This window comes from Bubalus kerabau, chromosome 5 (assembly GCF_029407905.1).
Source record: "Bubalus kerabau isolate K-KA32 ecotype Philippines breed swamp buffalo chromosome 5, PCC_UOA_SB_1v2, whole genome shotgun sequence".
NCBI classification, from domain to species: Eukaryota; Metazoa; Chordata; class Mammalia; order Artiodactyla; family Bovidae; genus Bubalus; species Bubalus kerabau.
Genome location: NC_073628.1, coordinates 2,626,238 through 2,650,264, shown reverse-complemented (window position 1 = coordinate 2,650,264; position 24,027 = coordinate 2,626,238). Strand labels below are relative to the sequence as shown.

The following is a 24,027-nucleotide window of genomic DNA, read 5'->3' as shown; positions in this document are numbered from 1 at the left end:
GGCTCCCGCAACCCCCATGGGTGGACCACCCAGAATTAAGGAGCGACCCCAAGGGTGACAAGCACACCCCCTCGAGAGCAGGGTGTCTTGGCCTCGGCACGGCTGACATTTGGGGCCAGACTGTTTCCACCGTGGGTCTCTCTCCTGGGTGTGATGGGTGTTTGCTGGCCCCCCTGGCCTCCCCCAACTGGATTCCAGGAGCACCCTCAGCTGTGACAAGCAAGGGTGTCTCAGGACACCACCCGAGGTCACCTCGAGGAGGAAGGCAAAATGTGCCCAGCTGAGGACTGGATGGAAACTGTCATAACTTTAAACTGTATTCACCTGAGAAAGAGTTAAGTCCTTCGTACCTGCTCCTGCTGCTAAGTCACTTCAGTCATGTCCGACTCTGTGTGACCCCATAGACGGCAGCCTACCAGGCTCCACCATCCCTGGGATTCTCCAGGCAAGAACACTGGAGTGGGTTGCCATTTCCTTCTCCAATGCATGAAAGTGAAAAGTGAAAGTGAAGTCGCTCAGTTGTGTCTGACAGTCAGCGAACCCATGGACTGCAGCCTACCAGGCTCCTCCGTTCATTGGATTTTCCAGGCAAGAGTACTGGAGTGGGGTGCCATTGCCTTCTCCATACATGCAAGGGGCCTTTAAAGAAATCTTACCTCTCCCAGGCAGATCATGGGAGATGTCCTAAACTCAGAACCAGGGCTGCTCTTCAGAGACCCGTCATCCACTTCCTCTGGGTTCACTTGAGGGGCCTATTGCTTCCCCGGGGACTCACGGAGTCCTGGCCCCCGTGACAGGTGAGGAGACCAAGGCGCAGAGCTGCACGGCAGCTCCTGGACGTGAAGCCCACCCAGTGTGGCCCCACGGCCACTGCGGCCAGCCCCCGGGCTTCTCTGCCCTGCACTCGGCCAGGTGCCCCTTTGACCTCAGCGGTGTCGTTTCATAAACGCGAGCTGGCTTCAAGCAGCCAGCATCACAGTGACTGGAGACTCTCCCTACTTCAGGCCCCTGAGACCTCCATCCCAGGGGACGGCTTTGTTTTCTTCCTCCATTCCCTGTGGGTTGGCCCTGACAACCAGACACTGGCCAGGCTGCCGGCAGCCGCACCCAGCCCCAGGCAGAAGCTGTGAAGAGCCTCCAGGCTGGTCCCCTCGGCCCGTGTGTGCGGAGCAGATCCCACCCCGACGAAGCGGAGGGGTCCCACCATGGCCCTGAGCATCTTGTCTGAGCAGCTCTGCATCCAGAGGCCTCGCAAGGTGACGGTGGGGTGGGACCGGTCCTGGGGGTGAGGCCAGACCCACCCCGCACACCCCACCCCTTCACCCACCGTGCTTTGATGCCCTGGGGGAACCACCCCTGGCCCAACGGGGTGGCCATGATAATGGCCATGGTCTGAGGCCACCCACCTGGCTGGTTGGGGCACAGCTCTGGTAGGAAGTCCTGCAGCCGCTCCCCTGCGAGCCTGCTCCAACTCAAGGGGCCGGAAGGGGCCTCTCTGGGCAGCCCCCCAGCTCCGTCAGGCAGTCAAGCTGCTTCCTTCTGACCGCCAGGCTCAGGAAATGCTCCAGCAACATGGGGTGCCAGGGCTCAGCCGAAAGTCAGTCCTGCCCCTTAGAAGGGAGCAACTGAGACTTTGGAAACCCTACCTGGTCTGCCAGGCCTGGAAGTGGGTGGGCCCAGCTGCAGCTGGTCTGCCCCTGGGGGACAGGGTGAGAGGAAGACCCCAGCAGGTCATGGGGCACCCGGGAAGGGCTGGGGGAGACCCCTGACCTGCTCCACACCCCCTGGGGTTGTTTAGCAGAATTAGAGCCTCTTATGTGTACAAGAAGGTTTTAGGGTCTAAAACGGTCTCTAAAGGCAGGAGGGGTGAGAAGGACACAGGAGGAAATTCACAAGAAGGCAGGCTCCTGGCAAAAAAAAAAAAAAGAAAATAAATATATATATATGTATATGTATATATATATCCTGAGACAGAGATGCTGTTAGAAACACGAGTGTGAAGCAGTGTCCATCTAACCACACACGGGGGACAGGGACAATGGCCTCGGAGCTCCGGGCTTCCTCTTGTGTTCTGGTGGCTTCCACCTGGGGGAGAATTGGTAAGAGTCTTGGGCTCAGAAAGACAGGGGTCTCTCCACACTCTGGCTGGGAGGGGGGTGCTGTAGGCCTGCAAGCATCTGTGACCACGACGGGCCCTCCCACACCCCTCACCCTGGAGGCTGACCCCAGTCACCGCCAGCACCCCTTTTCCGGAGGAGGGTCCGAACCCCGTCGCGGGGCGGGCTGGGGGTAGGGGAGGAGCCCCACAGCGGGACGGGTGAGCGGGGCGCAGCCCGGCAGGGGCTGGGGTCCGAGGCGCGCCGGCTCCGCACTGCGATCCCGCCCGGGTTTTGCGGCCGCCGCGCCCTCCGTCCCTCCGCCCTGCCTCCTCTCCTCCGCCCCGCGCTCCCTCCCTCCGCTCCCGCGGTTGGATCAGTCTTCTGGCATTTCCTGCAGCCGGGCCGCGTCGCCAGCTGAGCCCCCGCGCGCCCGGCCCGGCCCGGCCCAGCGCGCCCCGCTTCTCACGGTAGGAGCGCCGCGGGCGGGGAGGGGGCGGCAGGGCTGCGGAGGCGCCTGGGAGCGGGCGGGGAGGGGGCCGGAGGGGCTGCGGCCCGGAGGGTCGGGAGCGTCCAGCCGGCCGCCGGGTGGAGCGGGGGCGGGCTGCGGGGTCGGGGGAGCCCCGTGCCAGAGTCTGCGGACCCGGGGGACAGGGGCGCAGCCCCGCAGCCCCCTACAGTGACCGGCCCTGGGAAGCCCGGGGAGGCGCCGGGACGATCGCAGACGCGGGCGGCTTGGGGGGCGGGTGCTGAACGTGAGGTGCGTCGGGTAACCGGGCTCCCAGTTTGGGGGGCTTGAAAGAGGCAGCCTGGAGGAGCCGCTTCTGTGTCTCTGCTCAGCCCAGACCCAGGGAGTCTTGAAGGGGCAGGGTCTGCGGGGAGGGCGCGTGCTGCCTTTGCTTGGGGTCTGGACTGGGGTCTGGCCTCCCAGCTCTGGGCTTGGTCTGTGTCCCATTGAGGCTGCCTGAGCTCGGGGGGGACCTTTGCTGTCCCCGCCTCCCCTCCTTCTCTAGACCACTGAGCCCCTGAAGACTCGGAGCCTCCGACATTGTTCCCGGGACATGAGTCTGCATGAGGGTCCTGTGCACTTGAGGATGCCTAGGTGTCGGGGGAAGGTGGGATGTGAGGTCGGGGTGCCAGCAGCCCTGGGGGGCAGCCACTGCCCCCTGGGACCCCCAGGGACAGCCTGGACCAACCCTCCACCCACCCCCCACCCCCGCCCAGCTCGGCAGTCTGCTGTGGAAGACCCTGGAATCCGGGTTCTGAGTGGCCCCCGGGGGGTGTGGACAGGCCCCGCCATGGGGAGGTGGGCTTGTCTGCCCCCACTCATCGTGGGCTGAGCCAGGCCCCCGCCAAGCAGCTGGTTGGGTTTCCTCTGTCTCACCATTTGGAGGTTTTTGCAACTCGCTACTTGGTCTGCACCAGAGATAATCTGCCAGAGCGCCTTCAAGGTGCCTTTTACAGGCTGACCTTTGTGGTTCCTCCTGCCCCAGAGACGCCCCCAGGCCGGGTCCAGCCACAGTCTGGTCACAGCCAGGGTGGAGACCTGGGTGGGCCGGGTGTGCCGGGTCCCAGACGGCAGAGCCCTGCCCTCAACAATGGCAGGCAGAGTGGTTGGCCCGTGGCTTTTACCCACTTCCCTGGCTGTGTGAGGCTGCACCACTCCTTGAACTTGACGGGCTCTGTGGGCCACCTGCGGTTGGGGGGTGCATCTGGACAGCTCCCCGTGGGCTCCAGGTCTGCAGTCCCATTGTCTGCCTGCACACGTGCGGGGCAGGGCCCGGCTGCCAGGAGGACAGGCACTTGGTGCGTCTGTCTGGTCTGTCTTGCCAGCTGTGTTTAGAGATGGTGACAAAGCAGATGGGCCAGGCGGAGGCCCTCCAGCGGCCGGGAGGCCTGGGCCCTGTCCTGGGGAGGCCGCAATGCCGACGTGGACCCATGTAGGCGGTTCATCCTGGACACTGGAGAAAAGCCCCTCGTTCCTGGACCTGGGGTCAGGCTGACCTGAGTCGGGCTAAGGGATCAGCTGAGTCTCCAAAGGTCGGTTCCCGGCTCTCTCCAGAATGCCGGCCGCAGCCCCTCCCCACTAGGATGGTCATTACGGTGCTCAGAAGGTCCGGGGGTCAGTTTCTCTCCTGAAATCTGTCTTCCTGGAAGCTTCCTGAACTGTGACAGTCAGCTGACACGCTGCACTTGGAGGAGGGAGAAAACCTGGGTGACAGGCCAGTGCTTTGAAGATTGTTGGGTGTTTTCAGCAGGTGTTTGGGGGACTTGCGCTTCCCGCTGATGCCGTGGTTAAGCCAGAGTGTGCGCGTGTGTGGTGGTGCACACGCACACACCCACACAATGCACAGGTGGACGAGAGCGCACCCAAGGTGATGGAAGCGTGCCCGACCCCCTTCCCGTTCACTCAAGGGACAGGTGTGCAGCCGTAGCTAGGAAGAGTTACACGAGTGAGGCCTGAACCCTGGGGCTGGGGGCTGTTCAGGGGCGCATGGCGTGTGTCAAAAGGATCCCCATCTTTTGGATTTGAAGGGAGGGGTCCACAGGTCGGGTAGAACCGCCTGGCTGCACTCAGGAGTGGAGGGGAGCCAGGGGGGCACCATCAGGGGGTGAGGGCAGGGTTGAGTGGCCCCTCCGAGGGCCGGGCATGCCGTTCGAGGCCGTCACAGAGGAGCAGAGGGCTGCTGTCGGGGCTGGACTTGCCCCGTGAGCCCTCAGGTCTAGGGAAGAGTTCCGGGGATGAGCTCTGTGCAGGTCTGCAGCTGGCCTTCGTGGCTCGTCACCTTCAGTGGCTGGGAAGCTGTGTGAGCAGATAGAACTCGTCCAGGGAATGGTGGTGTTGAGGACCAAGGACTTGGACTTCGGATCATGTGTCCTCCAGCGTTGCGGCTGCTCCACGCCAGGACTCCTGTGTGCCCGCAGGTGTAGAGTTGTGATATCCTGGTACCCACTGGGGGGACTGGGCATCTGCTCTGTGGTCAGGGTTGAAGTCAGGCCCCGTCGAAGGCCAGGGCTTAGATGCGACTTGGGTCTGGGACACAAGGACTCCGGCTTCGAGTTCTTTGTCCAGTGAGGTAGCTGGGGAATCAGCCATCAAGGTAAGAAGCGCTGCACACCCAAGACGTGGAGCCGCCTGGAAGTGCCCCCGGGAGTCCCCGAGGAGGGAATCCCTGCGCCCGCATCACAGGCCCTTGGGATTCAGAGAGGGAGGCTCAAGGACCGTTGGGAGGGGCCCTGGAACCACCCGGCCGGGCCCCGGAAAGGCACAGGCCCGTGAGAGAATTGCCAAGGTTATCTGGGTCATGAAGCCAGTGAGAGACTGTTCCCACGGCGCAGGCCACAAGCCTGGTTGGCCAGCCCCGAGGGACCCACGGGGCCCTTGGCAAAAGCCTCAGAGCCAGCTCTGTGTTCACCTCTCAAGTCCACCGTCGACCCACTCCTCTCTCCAGACTGGCCTCTGCTCCCCCCTTCCAAGGTGCGAGGCTTTGTTTTCTCAGCACCGTGATCCGTCTTCTCTGAAACCACCTCCATCCTGCACTTGTTCAGCTGAGTGGATGGATACAGAGAGAGCAGCTGGGCCAGGGTGGGCCCATGGCAGGCGACATGCTGACATTTGGGTTATCCTTCACTCGTTGCCTTGATGTACCCTGGGGCTCTGACCCCCGGCCTGGCACACAGTAGGTGCTGGTATCCCCTGGGACTCTGACCCCCAGCCTGGCACACAGTAGGTGTTGGTGTTCCCTGGGGCTCTGACCCCCAGCCTGGCACACAGTAGGTGTTGGTGTTCCCTGGGGCTGTGTCCCCTGGACTGGCACACAGTAGGTGCTGGTGTTCCCTGGGGCTCTGACCCCCAGCCTGGCACACAGTAGGTGCTGGTGTTCCCTGGGGCTGTGTCCCTTGGACTGGCACACAGTAGGTGCTGGCGTTCCCTGGGGCTCTGACCCCCCAGCCTGGCATACAGTAGGTGCTGGTGTTCCCTGGGGCTCTGACCCCCAGCCTGGCACACAGTAGGTGCTGGTGTTCCCTGGGGCTCTGACCCCCAGCCTGGCACACAGTAGGTGCTGGTGTTCCCTGGGGTTCTGTTCCCTGGCCTAGCACACAGTAGGTGCTCAAATGAAGCTGTAGAATCGTCTTTGCCTAGGGACACCCCATCCTGCCTTTCCCTCCTGGTCTGTGGGCCTCACCAGCATTGGCAGGCGGGACACCTGACCGGCCTGTGCCCCCTTCCTAGGGGTCCTGCCGTTCCTGGATTGGAAGTATTGTGTGCAGAGTAGCTGACCTGGGGGAATGCCTGATATTTACTGGGTGAATGGAAGGGGGCCTAGGCTGCCCAGGCCCTTTCTGACCCTGGCTGAAATGGGGGGGTGGCTGCAAGGGTGTCCAGGCCCCACAGCTGGACAGTGCCACTCATAACCCAGTGAAGGAGTACTTTACAGGTTAACAAGCACATGAAGCGGGGGTTATGGGGCACCCCCTCCCACAGGCCGCTGGCCAGCCTGACCTTTATGACCAGCTGGGGGTCACTTTGCTTTGTCCAAGGCTAGGGTGGGATTGGGGACCAGGAGTAGGCAAGTCCCCAGGAAGGCAGAAGGGGCGATGGCCCAGAGGAGATGAACCCAGCCAAAGGCCTGCTTCTGAGCCAGGAGGGAGGGAGCCTTTCGGTCCTTGACCGACTGGGCAGGGGCGGTGCCTTTGTCCCTTCCCTTCAGCCAGCGTGAGCCCATTTTCAGCAGCTTCCACTTGAGTAAAGGCGCGTTTGCTGTGGGAGGGTTCAGGTGGTGGTATTGATGTGCCCGCCTATTGGGGTGAATACGGCACAGGGGAGGTGGCTTAAAGGGCCAGGCCTGCGCAGGGCGTGGGGAGGATGGGGCGGTGGGGCAGTCTGTGCCCGCCTATGCGAGAGCCCTATGGCAGAGCCTGTTAATGGGCTGGGGTCTCCCAGGGGTTTGTCTCTGGGGCTGTGCTGGCTGCAGGGGCAGCTCCTCGGGGCTCTCTCCGGCCTGCCCTTTCTGGGAGAGCCGCGTCCCCAGGAGGCCAGAGGGAGGGGCCGGAGGGTGAGCTGGAGAACAAGACCTGCCTGCCTGGCCTGTCGGGGAGGGTGACGCTCACCCACCCCACTCAGGGGTCACGGTGTGGGGTGGGGCGGAGCTGGGGAGGGACCGGCCCCTGAGGTCTGCAGACTTGAGCACGGAACCTTCCAGGTCAGAGAGCCCAGGGACAGGCCTCCGTTGTTATTTATTGACACGTTTGCTCAATGTGTTCTTATGGCTTTGCTACTGGACTGGGTGTGGGGCGGGTTTCACAGCCAGTCCTCACTCACCCTCGGGGGGACACCCAGAGGTCCGGGGCCCTTGCACATCCTCCCGTGGACCCTGAGCTTGTGGGGCTCGTCACTCCAACCCCGAGGACAGGGAATGGGAGGAGTCCCCCTTCCCCTATCCCCACGGCTCCCATGGGGGACCTAAAGGCCAGTGTGGCATCTGGGGCAGGGCTCTGAGAGTGCGGCCAGACGTGGCCACGGATGAGCCCCTGCCCGCTCGGGACGCCTCTATGTCCACATCCTCGGTGCCCCGGCTGAAGCTCTCTCTGGATCAGCGCTCAGCCACCCAGAGGGACAGGACAGGCCCTCCTGCGTAACCCTGTCCCTGAGGGGAGTCTGGATCCCTGCTAGCCCGTCTGCCGGCCCGGCCTGGGCTGAGCTGGCTGGCCCCCGGGGCCCTGGTGCAGGCCTGGGGTTGGAGATGGGTCTGGGGTAGATAGCGCCAGGCATCACGGTGGATTTGGGGGCTGAGCCAAGGAAGAGGCTCGGGGATTCCTAGCCCAGGCCTCGGGGCCAGCAGTTTCTTTACTTTCCAAAGCTCTGTTTCCCCTTGTGTAACCCAGGCCCTCTGCAGTCCCAAGAGAAGTCAGGAGGTGGGTGACCATTGGCCACGTGTTGGTGATGTTGGCCAGGCACATGGCAGGGCCTGGGGGTCTGGGGAGGGCAGAGGGTGCTGAGGCTTCATTTTAAAGCCCAAAGGTGAGCGCAGGTGGGGAGAGGATTCCACCCGCAGACAGAGAGCTCCAGCCCCCTGCACCTGGATGGCCTTTAGCATTCAGCATCTCCTGAGTGCAAACTGACCCACAGAAGCGGCCTTCGTCCTGATGTCCTGAGTGAATGCAAACACTCGCCTGAGGCCTCCGTCTCCCCTCCCCAAGCCAAGCTGGGCTTGAGGGCCTAGGGCTCACAGGGTCCATGCAGCTCCCACTAAAGAGACAAGGAAACCATTGCCCCGAAAATGCAGAGATCACCACATGTCCTCACCGGGCCTCAGTTTCCCCATCTGTGAAAGTGTCAGTCACTCAGTTGTGTTTGACCCCCATGGACTGTAGCCTGCCAGGCTCCTCTGTCCGTGGGATTTTCCAGGCAAGAATACTGGAGTGGGTGGCCATTTGCTTCTCCAGGGGATCTTCCTCACCCAGGGACCAAACCCAGGTCTCCCGGATTGCAGGCAGATTCTCTACTGTCTGAGCCACCGGGGAAGCCCCATCCATAGGTCTCCCTTAAGGCCCCCAGATCTTTGCCATCCTGTGTCCCACATTCCTGCCCACCTAGACGGGGAGTCCTGGGGCAGGAGCTTGAGAGAGGGGGCATCCAGAGGCCCATCTCTTGAGGCCTCGGGTCCCCAGCACCTGCCCTTCCCACTGCTTTATAGCTGAAGGTTCCAGCAGGTTTTACGTGGAAGAAAGTGTTCACTCATTTTCAAAAGTGTGAATGCCATAAGACTTAGGGTTGGAAATCTCTCCCTGAGCCCCTGGGGTTCACCCAGGACTTGGTGTCACTGAAGCGGATCCCTGCTGCTGCCCGCAGTCCCTGCAGTCCTGGGGCAGGACAGGAGGGGGCTTTGCCAGTCGCCCACAAGGGCTGCCCTGCGTGAGCCCTTTGGGGGGCCTGGTGCCCCTCCTGCGTCCTCCACCTGCTTCTGGAGCGAAGCCGGCAGCCCACTTTGAAGAGCCCTGACCCACTCCAGCCCACCCACACTGCTTCCACTTGGGACCCTGCTCTGAGGTCTCCGTGCTGCCTCTGTAACTCAGCTCCCAGCCCTAGGGATGGGTCCCTTGGGGGGCAGGACCCACAGGGCAGGACCCAAAGGTTGAATGAGTTTTATCTTTCCCCAAATCCCAAATCCAAGTACTGATGCTATTGTAAACAACAGTGTGTATCGTGCCTAAAAACTGTATGAAAATCCTTTTACCATTTTAATCTAGATGTCTAACCAATCTAATTAATCTGATAAGTATACTATCAAGCTTTTTAAAAAGAAGGGGATGGGAAGAGGCCCAGTTCTTGGTCCTGAGAGGCTGGGAGAGTTTGGGGTTGCCAGAAGGCGACACCTTGACCCAGAAACGTCAGAATTCAGCCCCATTGGGTGGCCCGGAGGGTGAGGACAGTCAGGAACAGGGCCCGGTTGCTTGTCCATTTCAGTGGCAAGGGTGGGTCATCCTTGCTGGTCGGTAGCGAGCTCTGGAGGCCCCTGGGGAGAGGGGAAGGCGTCCCCGGCACACACACCGAGCTGGAGTTTCAGTGCTTGGCCTGCCGCCGGGACCTAGGCCACGCCATCCCGCTTTCTTTCCCACGCAGACCTTGCCTGGGCTGGGCGTCTCCCCCACCAGCAGCAGCGGAAGCCTGTCCTGCAGGAGAACCTTCCAGCCACCCGGCGCTGGGCTGGTGCCCTTTCAGCTTGGGGCAGCCCCCTCCCCCAGCCCCGTCCTGCTCTCCCAGGTTGCTGGGCGCTCACTCTGATGTAATCGGCACCTCTGTGCCTTAGCAGGTGCTGACCCCCTGCCTGGAGCGCCCTTCCTGCCGGCCTGGCAGCACCCAGCAGGCGTGCGGGAAACGCACCAGGCGTCTGGGCAGCGCAGCCCCAGCCCGCCACCTTGTCCATGGGCCCTGCATGGGTCCACCTCGCCCCTTATCTGCGCTTCGCTTTTGCCCGACATATGCTATATTAAGGGTGGCTTCCCAGGCGGCGCTCATGGTAAAGAACCCGCCTGCCAGCGCAGGAGTCGTGAGACGTGGGTTTGATCCCTGGGTCAGAAAGATCTCCTGGAGGAGAGCATGGCAACCCACTCCAGGATTTTGCCTGGAGAATCCCATGGACAGAGCACCCTAGTGGGCTGCAGAGTCACACACAGTCGGACACGACTGAAGCGACTTAGCACATACTATATTACATCTTATAAATGTTTTAAACCGAGGTGACGCTGGTTTACAAGAGGATGTCGGTTTCATGTGTGTATAGGATGTGTATGTGGTATTTCGAGCTCTGTATCCTCCGCGGCGTGCTCACACAGGGTGGTCTGCACCCCATTCGGCACCGATGACCCCTTTACCCATGTCACACGCCCGTGCCCCCCAACCACAGCCCCTCTGTATGCTCCGCGGCGTGCTCACACAGGGTGGTCTACACCCCATCCGGTACCGATGACCCTTTACCCATGTCACACGCCCGTGCCCCCCAACCACAGCCCCTCTGTATCTTTTTGGCTTGTTCACTTGTTCTAGCTTTTTTGTTTGTTGCTTAGATTCCACATACGAGTCAGACCCTGCAGGGTTTATCTTTCTCCGTCTGAGTTGTTTCATTTAAGCGTAATGCCCTGGGATCCATCTGTGTTGCCTCAAACTGCAGGCATTGGTCTTCTCTCGTGGCTGAGCCGCGTTCCGCTGTGGACACACCACCTCTTGGTCCAGACCGTCCCTTCTCCCCTGGGGCTGGGGCCGGTCTCCGGGCCAGAACCCCGGGCCAGGCCCTCGCCTCCGCCCGCTTGCTGGGAAACCGTCCCTTGTTTCCTGACGGGTCAGTGAGCGGCTGCTGCTGTTTGTTTGGTTTGGGTGTTTTGTTTTAGGCTGTGGCAGGCGGGTCACGGGAGCTCATTAACCCAGATGCCCTGAGTCAACTGTGAGCGGAGCCCTGGAGAGGGGGCTCCTGACGTGCCATGGGGGTTCTGAAGCCTCCCGTCCGACCACATGGGTGCTGAGCTGCTCAGTGGTTGCATCGTGGGCTCAGTGGTCCAAGAACCAGGCGAGAGCCCCCCCAGCTCGGACACGTCACTAGCCAGGGGGCCCTGGGCGGGTCCTGTAAGCTCCAGGCCTCAGTCTTCCCATCTGTGAAAAGGGCGCGGCAGCGCCGGCCCCGGGGACGAGAGGAGGACGCGTCTGAAGCCCAGAGCCGGCCCCCCCGATGGCACAGCCACCCGGCTCGCGTCGGCCGAGGCTCTGCCAGCCGAGAGGGATCGTTCCTTATCCTTGATTGCAGTTCTGATTAATGATTAATGGCTGGGAAAGGTTTACACACAGAAACCACACAAGAGAATAAAACCGATCCCGCCTCATCGAGGTCCTGACCTCTGGCTCCGCTTGCTTCAGGCCGGGAGCCCAGAGTTCCAGCGTGGGAACTGACCCCGCCTCCGCGGTCCCCCTGCGCTCCTGCGCCTTTGCCGCATTTGGGCGAGTCCAGAGGCGAGCGCAGGCCCCTTGGCTGCGTGACGGGTGTCACGTGACAGTCAGGCTGCTTCACGCCCTTCTCACTTCCCGTAATTCCGGAGTCATGGAGAAGGTGCAAAAACCCGAAAACGCAGCCTTTGCAGCTTCTTTCGGCCGTGGTGGTCTTGAGTGCCCGTGCCCCGTTGACGTTCCTTATTTTCCATCAATGAGGGAGCACTTGGGCCCCTGGTGGCTCAGACCATAAAGAACCCACCTGCGATGCAGGAGACCTGGGTTCCATCCCTGGGTCAGGAGGATCCCCTGGAGAAGGGAACAGCAACCCACGCCAGTATTCTTGCCTGGGCAATTCCGTAAACAGAGGAGCCTGGCGGGCTACACAGTCCATGGGGTCTTAAAGAGTTGGACACGACTGAGCGACTAATACTTTTCATAGGCCCATTGTTCTATCGAGAGGCCTTGGGTCAGTTCCATCTGATCCCGTCTTACGTTGGGTCTCCTGGGGCACGTAGGCAGGCGCTCCTCTGGGGTATCGGCTTGGGACGAGGTCTCGGGGTCCCAGGGGGAGCACGTAAGCAGCCCAACTGGAAGGGACCACGTGGCTGCCATGGACACCCCAGTGCACATAGAGGGGAGCCAGCCTTTCCCCTGGAGAAGGACACCCTGCCACGGGTGGCGCTGAAGAGTCACGGGGTGGGCATGGGGACCCGGCCCGGGTGGGTGGGCAGGGGATGCGTCTCCTGGTGGGTGAGGTCCTCGGCTCACTGTGCCGTCTGGGGTCAAGATGCCCTTTCCTAGCGCATCCCCCGGCATTCCTGGCCTTGGAGACCCGCCAGGACTGTCTGCCGCCTTGAATCCCTCTGGAGGGAGGTCTTTCTTCCACCTCTGCGTGGGCTGCAGGCTGACAGTCAGCTCCCAAGTGCACACACAGGTGTCGGCCAGCGTCCCCCGAGGGGTCGCTCACGACCAGCGCGTTCTGTTAATTAAAAGCAAGAACTACATGTAAGGCGCTGACTGTGGTTGATAACACTGTTGTAGAATTGAAATTCACTGGGAGACTGGAACGTAACTGTTCTCACCAAGAAAAAAATAAATACCAATACGTGAGCTGGCGGATGTGCTAATTAACTAGACTGGAGGAATTCTCTCTCACTGAGACATGTATCGGATCAGCATGACCTACAGATCTTTAAATGTCTCACTGTTTTATTTGCTGATTACACCTCAGTTAAGCTGAAAAACAAAGACTGAACCTGTGACCGCAAGGGTCCAGGGAGGGTGGGGTGTGGCTGAGGGTCTGCAGGTTCTGCCTGGAGCTGGTTAGAGCGAGGAGGGGCCCAGGCTGAAACACACACACACCCCCAACGCCAAACCTGGGACCCAGATGGCAGCCAAGACCCAGACCACAGTATATCCACGCGGCTGTTCCATGGAAGCAGATTGCTGGTGGAAGGCAGCTGCCCAGTCGTCTGGTCTCCTGGGGCCTGGGTGCAGAAGACCATTGACGCTTGTGCCCCAGGCCTCTGGGAGCTGGGGGATACCCTGGGCCACGGCCACCAGCTGGGAAGTGTCCCCCGCAGGACTCGGGCCCCTGTGCTGGGCATCCACCCTGGGAGAGAAACCTCCTCTCCTGCACTCCCCGGGTGTGGCCAGGGAGATGCCCCTGCTCCCAGGGTGCTGGGTGCTGATTCATCTGTCTCGGGGAAGCCTGCTCGTGTGGGCATATTAGTCAGCTCTGGTTGCTGTAACGGACACTACAGATGTTCGTCGTCTCCAGTCCTGGAGGCTGGAATCCCAGACCCAGTGGTGGGCAGGGCTGGTCCTCCTGAGGCCTCCCCCTGGGTGTGCAGACGGCCGTCTCCTCCCCGCGTCCTCACAGGGTCGTCTCTCTGAGTGTGTCAGTGTCCTGACCTCCTCTTCCTGTAAGGACTCCAGTCCTGTGGGATTAAGACCCCACCCTAGTGACCTCATTTTACCTTAACCACCTTTTTGAAGACCCCGTCTCCAAATACAGCCACATTCTGAGGTCCTGGGGGTCAGGACCCCAACACAGGGCTTTGGGGGATGCAGTTCAGCCATGACCATGACCTTGGGCCCCCAGCACAGGGGGAGGACTCACCAGTGGGTTCTTGGGGTGTGTTTCTATTTTTATTTCCTGCGAGGCCCAAATGTTTGTAGGGAGTAAGATTTTGCAGTGATCAGAGCCTCTTCCACCCATAAATGTCTGGAAATGTTTTCAGACTTCGCTCCCTTGGATCCTGACGGTCTTATATCCGCCCAGGATCCCTTGGCCAGCATTTCCAGTGCCTGGACTTCGGATGGAGGCAGAAGCCCACACCATATGAGGTTCTCACACAAACACCCAGTCACGCTTATCTGCGTCTGAGCCCCACCTGTGGGCAGGGAGTTGTGGGCGTCTGTGGGGTCAGCACGGCTGCGGCCACCAGGTCCTGCTGCTCCCTGGCCTCCTGCCTGCCGGACAGCACCCCTCGCCAGCCTCAGCATCTGGGCTTCCCCTCCCCACTGCCTGCTGTCCAGTCCAGCAGACACTCTCCACGTGGAACCAAATGTGCCCTTTCCGGCGGGCTGGGTGGCCAAGCGGATGCTGAGCCACCGGACCATTCGTCCCGATGCTCGCAGACCTTTCTGTGCCCGCGGCCTTGTGCAGAGACCTGAGGGTGGAGCACGTGCTCCCTACCATGCTGGTGGGGGTCTTCCCCGGGGGCCCCTGCTCCTCCCTGTTACCAGACCTGATGGGCTCCTGGAGGATGCAAAGGGAGGCCCATGGAGACCTCCACCGAGAGCCCAGGAGGGGAGCAGACCCTTAGCTGGGAGTAGCAGACACTGTTTCAGGGAGTGGCCCCGGGTGCACCTAAATAGGTCTGACCTTATGGGCTTCCTACCGAGAGCTCCCAGTGCAGAGGGAAAAGAGGCTTCTTCCGCGCCGAGTGGGCCCTTGAGGGGCTTCTCCCACGTGGGGCCGCCTCCGGCCCCCACAGCTCTTGTTCCCACCAGCTCGTGTCCCTGCCGTCCAGCAGAGCTGCAGATTGTTTTTTAAACTGCGGTTTAACAAATGCTGGGAGGAAGACACACAGGCAAATGACTGTTCTCCCGCCTGTTCATTATTTTTAAACTGTGTCGTTTTCCAGTTTATTTTTAAATCTCGAAAGCATAAAGAACATTCTGTTTATCTCTGGCGAGCCTCTTCTGCCCGACGTGGCCATTCATCACTTCCCAGTCCAGTCCGGAGCATCCCGCCTCTGGTCGGGCCCCAGTCGGCCTGCCAGGCAGGAATAACCCTGTGGAAACTGTGCCCCCTAGGAACCCACTCCTTCAGGCCGTGGGGGCCTTTCCCCGGCCAGAGTAGCATCCCCTGCTCAGTGCCAGACCTTTAAAAGCCTTCCCATGTTCAAAGGAAATCTTTCTAAAATGCTTTGCACACAATGCCTTGCAGCCTTAGGTATAAATGAGAAATAATTTAACCCTTTTCCTGGAGACTTGGGTCGTAGTTGTCATTCAGTCTCTAAGTCGTGTCTGACTCTTTGCAACCCCATGGACTGCATTACACCAGGATTACCCGTCTTTTACCATCTTCCTGAGTTTGCTCAAACTCATGTCCATTGAGTCGGTGATGCCATCCACCCATCTCATCCTCTGTCGCCCCGTTCTCCTCCTGCCCTCAGTCTTTCCCAGCATCAGTGTCTTTTCCAATGAGTCGGCTCTTCGCATCAGGTGGTCAAAGGATTGGAGCTTCGGCTTCAGCATCAGTCCTTCCAATGAATATTCAGGGTTGATTTCCTTTAGGGTTGACTGGTTTCATCTCCTTGCAGTCCTAGGGACTCTCAAGAGTCCTCCAGCACCACAATTTGAAAACATCAATTCTTTGGTGCCCAGCCTTCCTTATGGTCCAACTCTCACATGCCTACTGGAAAGAACCATAGCCTTGACTATACAGACCTTTGTTGGCAAAATGATGTCTTTGATTTTTAATGCTCTGTCTGGGTTTGTCGTAGCTTTCTTTCCAAGGAGCAAGCATCTTTTAATTTTGTGGCTGCAGTCACCATCCGCAGTAATTTTGGAGCCCAAGAAAATAGAATGTGTTACCGTTTCCACTTTTTCCCCATCTATTTGCAGTGTTTTTAGAACATGGCTAAGTCCACTCATTTATTTTTACTTAAGTAAATGTGCATCTATGAGAAACTTTAAATTGTCACTGCAATTGGAGAATCACCCTCACCTGTAATGAATAGCAGGTAATCTAAAAACGCAGTGAGCTCGAAACACCAAATTATACCGTGGATCACGCTGCCCCGTTTTGTCTGCTGCAGCTTTGCGCCCGAGGCTGCCCTGCTTCTGTTAAGTAGAGAGATTCATGGAGATGTAGCTGCGTAAAGACCCAGACTTCTCTCCCCTGACACCGTCAGGAGGCTGGAAAGTGAACTGGAGAGAGAGGCGCTTTCCCACTGAGACCCGTGATGACTCACGGTCCCCGCGTCACCCGGCTGCATCCGGCGTCTGCCCACGTCGTAGGAAAGTGTGATGTGCTCTTTCGGGTCTGGGTCGGGAGGCAGAGGGGGCTTCAACGGCCGATTCCAGGGGCTTCTGAGCACCGGCTCTTCCCTAGGAGTGGGCGGAGTGGGACGGAGAGCCTCCTGCTCGGAGCCTGGGATGTGACCCCAACACAGCATCCCTGTTGCCTGGAGACCCTCCCCAGCGACAGCAGGCCGTTCTCCAGGGAGCACCGGCTTTCTCTGCTCAGTTTGGCCTGGAGTGGTGTGCTTGCCTTCAGCCTCGCTTCTCATAGGAACAGATGAGGCAGGGCTGGTGTGGATGTGTCCCAGGGGGGGACAGGGGCGAGCTGCCTGGTCAGCTCTGTCTGAGGTCTGTGCGCTCTGCTGCGTGGAGAGGTCCCGGTCCTGCCGTCTCAGCAGGGGGCCTGGGGGCACAGGGTGTCCCAGGTACGTCCTCGGAGTGTCCACACTCACCTTTGGTTCAGGGCAGCTTTGAGCTCCTAGTGTGAGAGCCTGGGGCGGCCCTGACCAAGGACCGCAAGCTGGTGGTTTACAGCAACCAAAACGGACCCCCAGGTCCAGAGGCGGAAGCCCCAAATCAAGGTCCTGGCGGGACAGGCTCCTTCCCAAGGCTCTGAAGGAGGGGTCTTCCTGCGTCTCCCCACCTCTGGGGGCCCTGGGTGTCCCTGGACTTGTGGCCGCCTCCCTCCAGCCTCTGTCTCTGTGGTCACCTGGCCTCCTCCTGGGTCTCTGTGTCCTGTTCTCCTCTTATAAGGACACGGTCGTTGGACCAGGTCCCCTGCTCCAGGACAGCCTCATCTTCACTCAGTCATGTCTACAGAAACCCTATTTCTAAGGAGGTCGCCTCCGCAGCCCGTGAGGTTGGGATGTCCACATATCTTTTCCGGGGTGCCATCCTCCAGCCCGCCGCACCCAGGAGAGGGTGGCCACAGTGGGCAGGGGCTGGGAGCTTGCGGAGACTCCTGGAGAAGCAATGGTTAGGAGCCGGGCTCGGGCTGTCTGCTGGGTGGGAAGGGGATGGCGTTCTAGGGACATGGGGTGACATCTCAGATGCGGCTGTGTTGTCCTCCCAGCGATCCTGGAGGTGGGGTCGGGGGCTGCCTTACTATACAGATAAGATAACCTGTATACAGATGAGGCCGCCTCTCGGGGCCTCCAGAGAGGCACAGACCCCTCAGGTGCCTGGCTGAGCGCCGGGCCTGACCGCTGGGGGGACCTCCCCAACAGGGAGGGGGGGTGTCTGGCTTCCCTGGGCCAGCATGCGTCTCACGGCGCCCGTGCTCGCTGGGCACAGGCTGCTGGCCAGTGTCTGCAGGTGGGACACTGTGGTCCTTGGCCTCTGGCCGCTGACCTGCCCCTGAGACGTGCGCCCCTCCGGGCTCTCTGCTGCCTGCGTCCTGCGTCCTGCTCAGATGGGAGACCTGGGCACACCAGGCGTGCCCACATCGCTCCGCCCGTCCCTGCCCGGCTGCCAGGCTCCCGGTGGGTCCCAGGCCTGGGGAGTGAGCCCGGGGAGAACCGCAGCACTTGCGTCACCCGTGCTCACCTGGGAACCGAGCAGCACTCTTTCAAAAGAGTCGTCCCAGAAGGCGAACGTGCCAGCCCTCCCTGGAGCCCTGGGACTCTGGCTCCTGAGGGTGACTTGCCGCTGCCGCGAGCGCACTGCCTGTGGTCCCACAGGCCTTTCTGCCCAGACTTGGGGCGCTGGCACCCCAAGGCTGGGGCGACACTCCTGCGGGAGCTGCTGCGTCCCTGATTTGCTTGTGTGTGTGTGTGTGTGTGTGTGTATGTGTGGTGAGCACTCAGGGTGGGAAAGGGAGACAAGGGCCTCGCACAGTCGTGTGCCAGCCCCTGGCACTCAGGGCACACTCGGCAGTGCCCAGTGTCCAGGCTGGTGGTGCCCCAAGCTGCCCAGTGGCTGGCCAGGGCAATGACTGCCCGTTGCCACGTCATTGAGAGCTGGGTTGTTCTGATGACCAAAGAGGAAGGAAGGGAGTAAGGAGGCGCCCTTCACCCTGGGGAGGGCATGTCTGTGCGCAGGGGCTGAGGGCTCAGGCCACCGACCCACCGGCGTCACCTCCAGGCAGCTCCTGGCTTCAGATCTCGCTGGTGGGGTCACCTCCTAGGAGGCCCCAGAGGTTGTACAACCCGGAGCCTGAGAGAGGCTGCTGTGGGCACCTGGTGAAAGCGGACACAAGCTTCCCCGTGGGCTGCCAGGGCTCCGAGCTGGTGACTGGCCACGCAGCAGCCCAGCAGAGTTCTGGGGGTGATCACGGTGGTGGGGAGAAGGTGACGGGGGGCTGGCAGCCAGCACCCTCTGCCCCAGCTCACGTCATGGCCCTCTCCAGGCCACCCGGCAGGAGACATGCTGGACCAGTAGTCTCCCAGGGGTGACCATCCCCAGCCCGGGCCTCTAGGAGCCGAGAGCAGCACCCGGACCCCGGCTCCCAGTCTTTGCCAGCTTCCCAGCTCGGGGTGTCTGGCATGGTGTGGTTGACCTTGGGGAGCCGTTGTGAATCAGGGGGCATATCTTGGACCCCTGGGAAAGCCAGGTCATCAGGCTGGAGCCTCCCAAAGGCCCAGGGCGGGGCTGGAGGCCCCAGGCCCCTCTGCAGTGGGCCAGGCCGGGGCCCAGCTCCGGGGGGTCCACGCTTTCGAGACTGCAGCCCACCGGGGGCCAGACACTGGGGCCCCCAGGCGACGCCCCCGGCTCCTCTTCCCTCTCGTGTCGCTGCTGACACTAAGCCTGCATCACTGTGTCTCTGGCCGTCCTTGTCTCTGGGGACGTGCGGCCTCCGATCCACCGGTGTCATCCGTTTGGTGTCCTCAGAGGCACCTGGCTTGTTGGGGGGAGGATGGGGCTGTAATCTTGCGTGTATTTCTTCTCTCGCCTCAAGGCTTTTATGACTTCTCCCCTGAAGCCTCCAAGCGCGAGCTTTAAGGCCGTCCCTTTTGACTTGGCAGCACGGAAAATGTGAAATATCGAAGCAGAGAGGTCAGTGTAACCGAGGCTCCCGCAACGCCCCACGGTCCCCACCGCCGCCCCCGGGTGTGGCTGCCTCTCATCTCCCTGAATTCGGGTTTAAAATAGACCTTTGTCCTCACCTCCTGCCTGGCGCCCCCGCTTCCTCCTGCTTTCGTTGCCGGCCTTTGTAGCTGCCCTCAGAGCCCGCGTTTGTGGTGGGGGGTCCGGCTCTCTGGGCGGGGTCCTGGGACAAGGAGTCCTGGGACAAGGGCCCCTGGCCATCCACACACGGCCCTGGAGAGCAGAAGGCAGCGGGGAAGGTTCTGGAAGGTCTCACCCCAGACACTCCCGTGACCTTGAGGAGCTCCTGGAGGGGTTGAGCCCACCCTCCCCAGAGACCCCCCAGGAGAGACTCCAGCACTGTCTTCTCCACACCTGCTGGAGCCCCGCGCGGCCTCTGGGCCATGCGTCCCCAGCCTCTGCCTCTGCAGTGTCCCCCGTGTCCCCCCCACCCCCTGCAGTCTCTTCTTGGCCCCTCGGAGCAGCTCCGAAGGTGGAGAAGGGGTCACGGCCTCAGTCAGCCGAGTCTGGTTCCTGGGTGCCTGCTGTATGCATATCCCTCTGGGTTAGATACCCCCACCCACCCAGCGAACATCATCGGTAGAATCTGCTACACACCGAACACTCCCTGGCACTGGGGCTAAAGGGACAAGCCAGGGACCTCACACGAGCGCCCTGCCCCCAGGAACGGAGGAGGTTCTGCAGCAGAGATTCTGAGATGTCGGGGAGGGGAGGCGTGTGAAGGGTGGGATGGGGGAGCAGCCCTGGGCAGCCAGATGGGGTGCCAGGAGCTGACGGCCTCTCAGTGGGGCTGGCATAGCCGCAGGCACTTGGAGAACAGGTCCTGATCCACTCCAGCCTAGAGGTGGGGGACCTGCACGTGGGGCAGCTTGGGGGACGTTGGCTGCTGAAGAGGGGGTCCAGGTGGACCCGATGGAGGGGCCCCAGGCCAGTCCACACTCCTCTAGGACCCTCGGCCACCTGCCCGTGCAAAGACCATCTCCCCCAAGCCCAGCTCCAGGCCCAGCATCTTTGGCTTCTCATTTATTTTCGGCCAGGTGCCAGCTCTGCTGGGGGCATGCTCTACAGTAAACGAGGTGCACGCTTGTCGTGGGGACGCAGACAAGACTGAGAAGGTCAAGTGGGCTGTCAATCGTTTATGTCACCCTGCCCTGGAGTCGCCGTGTCATGGCCCCTCCTCCATGCTGTGGCTGTGGCATCGTCTCTTTGCCTGTGGCGTGGTCTCTGTGCCCGTGCCATGGTCTCCGTGTCTGTGGCATGGTCTCTTTGCCCGTGGCATGGTCTTCGTGTCCATGGCGTGTTCTGTTTGCCCGTGGCGTGGTCTTCGTGTCCGTGGTGTGGTCTCTGTGCCCGTGCCATGGTCTCCATGTCTGTGGCATGGTCTCTTTTCCCATGGCATGGTCTCCGCGTCCATGGTGTGGTCTCTTTGCCTGTGGCGTGGTCTTTGTGTCCGTGGCGTGGTCTCTGTGCCCGTGCCATGGTCTTCGTGTCCGTGGCGTGGTCTCTTTGCCCGTGGCATGGTCTCCGTGTCCATGGCGTGGTCTCTTTGCCTGTGGCGTGGTCTTCATGTCCGTGGCATGGCCTCTGTGCCCGTGCCATGGTCTTCGTGTCCGTGGCGTGGTCTCTTTGCCCGTGGCATGGTCTCCGTGTCCATGGCGTGGTCTCTGTGCCTGTGGCGTGGTCTCCGTGGCCGTGTTTAGCATCTGCTGCATCACCCTTGGTTTTTTTGCCTCCTACCTGCCGATGGGTGTTTTCACTCCTGAAAATAGGCCTGCAGAGCGAATCCTCCTGCACGGCTCATGCCACAGATATCGACTGTACGGATCTCACGCCCTGTACTAAATTTCCAGAAGTCACGCCGTGGGCTTGAGGGGTGATTCACGTTTGATTCACGCTCACAAACTACCTTCCAGAGGCCACACCTTGTCCTCCTTCCCTCTGTCCATCTATCTCAGGGCCGTGTGCCCACAGGGTGTCCGTCGGGCTGACCCATGGGGCACAAAGGGGTGATTCCTGCCTACCAGCAGGCCACGATCTATCATCCTGGGACATTCAAGGTCAAGTCAGGTTGACCAGCACAGTGCGAGGCTCGGTCAGCCATCTGGGGACATGGCATCCCACCCCGAGGGCTGCAGACAAGTGTCCCCTCCGCCCAGGCCTCCACCAGGGTCACCTGGGCCCCTGCAGACCCCGGTCCAGCCTCAGTCCCCAGACAGGGCCTGGCCAGACCAGATAGGCCTCTGGCACTCGAGAAGGCTTCCTCAGGCCACACAGAGGGCAGGTGGCCCGGGGCTCAGCCACAGGACGACGCCACCCTGGTGTCCTGGGGACCTGGTGAGCTGTCCGGCTGGTCCTGCACCCAGCGTCTGCACAGAAATCACCTTCCCTGTGACCCGCGGTCTGTCCTTCTCACTTTGGAGCTGGGGGAGGACTGAGCCCTCGGATCCATCTCCATGGTCTTGGTTCTGGAAAATAAAGCTTGGGCAGGACCCCCGGAGGCAGAGCTGGGGCCTGGACCCGCCCCCACCCCCTGGTCTCCCCAGCCTGGGTCCCCTGTGCACGCCCTTGCCCCCTGGAGAAGGACCCGTGTTCATCTCTGGGCGTTGAGGGGGCACCGGAGCACCGAGATCTCTCTGAGCTCAGCCAAGCCGTGTCTCAACTCCCCGCCCCCAACCCCTGCACAGGGCAGGGATGGGCAGGCAGGGCTTCAGGGTCACGTGAGCAGTAGAGGTGCCGGGCCCCCTTGGTAAGTGGGCCCTACGCCCCAATCCTCTCGGGGTCCCTGCTGCTCTGGGCCAGGCCCTGCGGAGGCCAACGCCACCCTCTGGCGGTCCCAGGATCACCCCTCTCCCCAGGGGAGACCCACCCACTTCCCATGACCACACGCTGGTGGCTCACAGGCTCTACAGAAACCAAGTGACCCAGGGCCCGAAACAAACCAGCCAGGCACCCGTCCCCAGGTCCAGAGCCGTGCCCGTTGCCACAGCCCAGTGCCCTCTCACTCTGGGGTCTCATGTTCATTCTCTCCCCCTCCCTCCCAGTGGCCCTCAGGTCTTTAGTGGCCCTCAGGTCTTTAGCGACCCCCTCTCCACCCTCCCACAGAGCGCACCGCTCATCCCCTGCCCCCCGAAAGCTCCAGATGACTGTCCAGGGGTCTCCCCGACGTGAGCGTCAGCTAGAAACGACCGTCTGTTGCTCTGGGTGCCTGGGGCCGAGGCTCCTGGACTGGTGGGGCCCGGGCAGGGGCGGGCGGTCTCCTCCACCGCGCTCTAGCTGGGACGCCTGGACAGCCCTCAGCCCACCCAAACCGTCTGGGGGCACCTCTGGGTGCTGCGACTTTCCGCTCGTCCCAGGAGGCCCACAGGCCCAGGTTCCGTCCAGCCTGGGTTCTGGGTCAGCCTTGGGACCCCTCCCTGCCTGACCCACCTGTAAGTATGTAAGTAAGTGTTAGTCGCTCAACTGTGCCCAACTCTTTGTGACCCCATGGACTGTAGCCCACTAGGCTCCTCTGTCCGTGAGATTTTTCAGGCAAGGATACTGGAGTGGGTTGCCATTCCCTTCTCCAGGGGATCTTCCCATCCCAGGGATCTAACCTTGGTCTCCTGCATTGCAGGCAGATTCTTTACCGACTGAGCTATAAGGGAAGCCCGACTCACCTGTAAAATGCCCCTCAGTTCTTGATGGGTCAGGGTTGGGGGGAACTTGAGGGTGTGATACCTCCCGTATATCTCATCTGTGACTCTCAGGCCCCCAAGAACACGGCCCTGGGATGTGCAGGCTCCGGGGACACGGCCCCTCCCAGCCTCAGGGTCCCCAGCCAGTGCTGGGCTTGGGGGCAGGGCTGGCTTGCTGAAAGCTTTAGTGCGTGTATATGGGGGGGTGGGGGGTGAAATGGGGTGACACCGAGCTGCGTGCTGCGGCCAGCACCATGTCTGGAGGGGAATGGAAGGAAGGGACATCCAGTGCCGGCCCAGGATCCAGGAGACCAGGGGCAGGGACGTGTGAGGCTGCCTGACATCTGGGACCCGGGGCCAGGACCACTGGCCCAGTGGGAAAGCTGACACCTCCCAGGGGCTTGCGAGGAGAGGTTTGGGGGCACTCCATGTCGGGGGGCAGGGCCAGGGGGGGTCTGGGGCTGGAGCCCTAGGAGGTTAATCAAAGGGCTGACGGGGTACAGGTGACAATGCCGAGGGTGATGGGGGACGAGTAGGTTCTGGTGGGCGCTGGCCTGACCCGGGCGCGCAGGAAGGGCCTGCCCGGGTGCGAGCGGAGGGACAAGGGCCCCTGGGGCACCTGCAGGCCAGGCGTGGGTGGCGGTCCCCCTCACCCCACCCTGGGTCTCTGCTGGGCTGGGTCCCCCGGAAACTCCTGCAGTGAGTTTGATGGTGGCCCCGCTTTTGGGGTCTGAGTCCTAAACCCGGAACCTATGAACGTGAGCTCCCTTGGAATCAGGAATTCCCAGGTGTCGTTCAGCCCGGGGTCTTGGCCAAGGTCTTCCCAGACTATGTGCTGGAGTCTTGAGTCCAGTGATTTAGGAGAAAAGGGGAAGGCAAGGGAGGTGTGAGACCCGCATGGGAGGCAGAGACTGGAGGGAAGTTTCCGCAAGTCCCGGGGCACCTGGGGCCCCGGATGCCGGAAGCGGCAGGAAGGAGCCTCCAAGGACGCAGCCCTGCCCAGACCTTGATTTCGGACCCTGGGAGAGAATCGTTTCTGTGTTTACACTGCCCACCTGAGGCCCTCTGTTGCAGCCGCCCCAGGACTCCAATACAGCCCCTCTTAGCGGAAACCTGCCAGTTCTCCCCCAAAAGCCTCAGGATCCAGAAGCCAGCACCGCCACAGCCACCGCTGCCGTCCGCGGGGGACAGGCGG

General features: G+C 61.4%; 1 protein-coding gene across 2 annotated transcripts in view; it reads left to right on the top strand.

Moving 5' to 3' along the window:
- The first annotated feature begins 2,479 nt into the window (after nt 1–2,479).
- The window catches only part of OSBPL5 (oxysterol binding protein like 5), a 67,543-nt gene continuing 45,995 nt past the window's right edge, over nt 2,480–24,027 (top strand). For both annotated transcript variants that reach the window (XM_055580552.1, XM_055580551.1), the window contains exon 1: nt 2,480–2,566. The gene's annotated coding sequence lies outside the window, so the exon portion shown is untranslated. The remainder of the gene's footprint in view (nt 2,567–24,027) is intronic.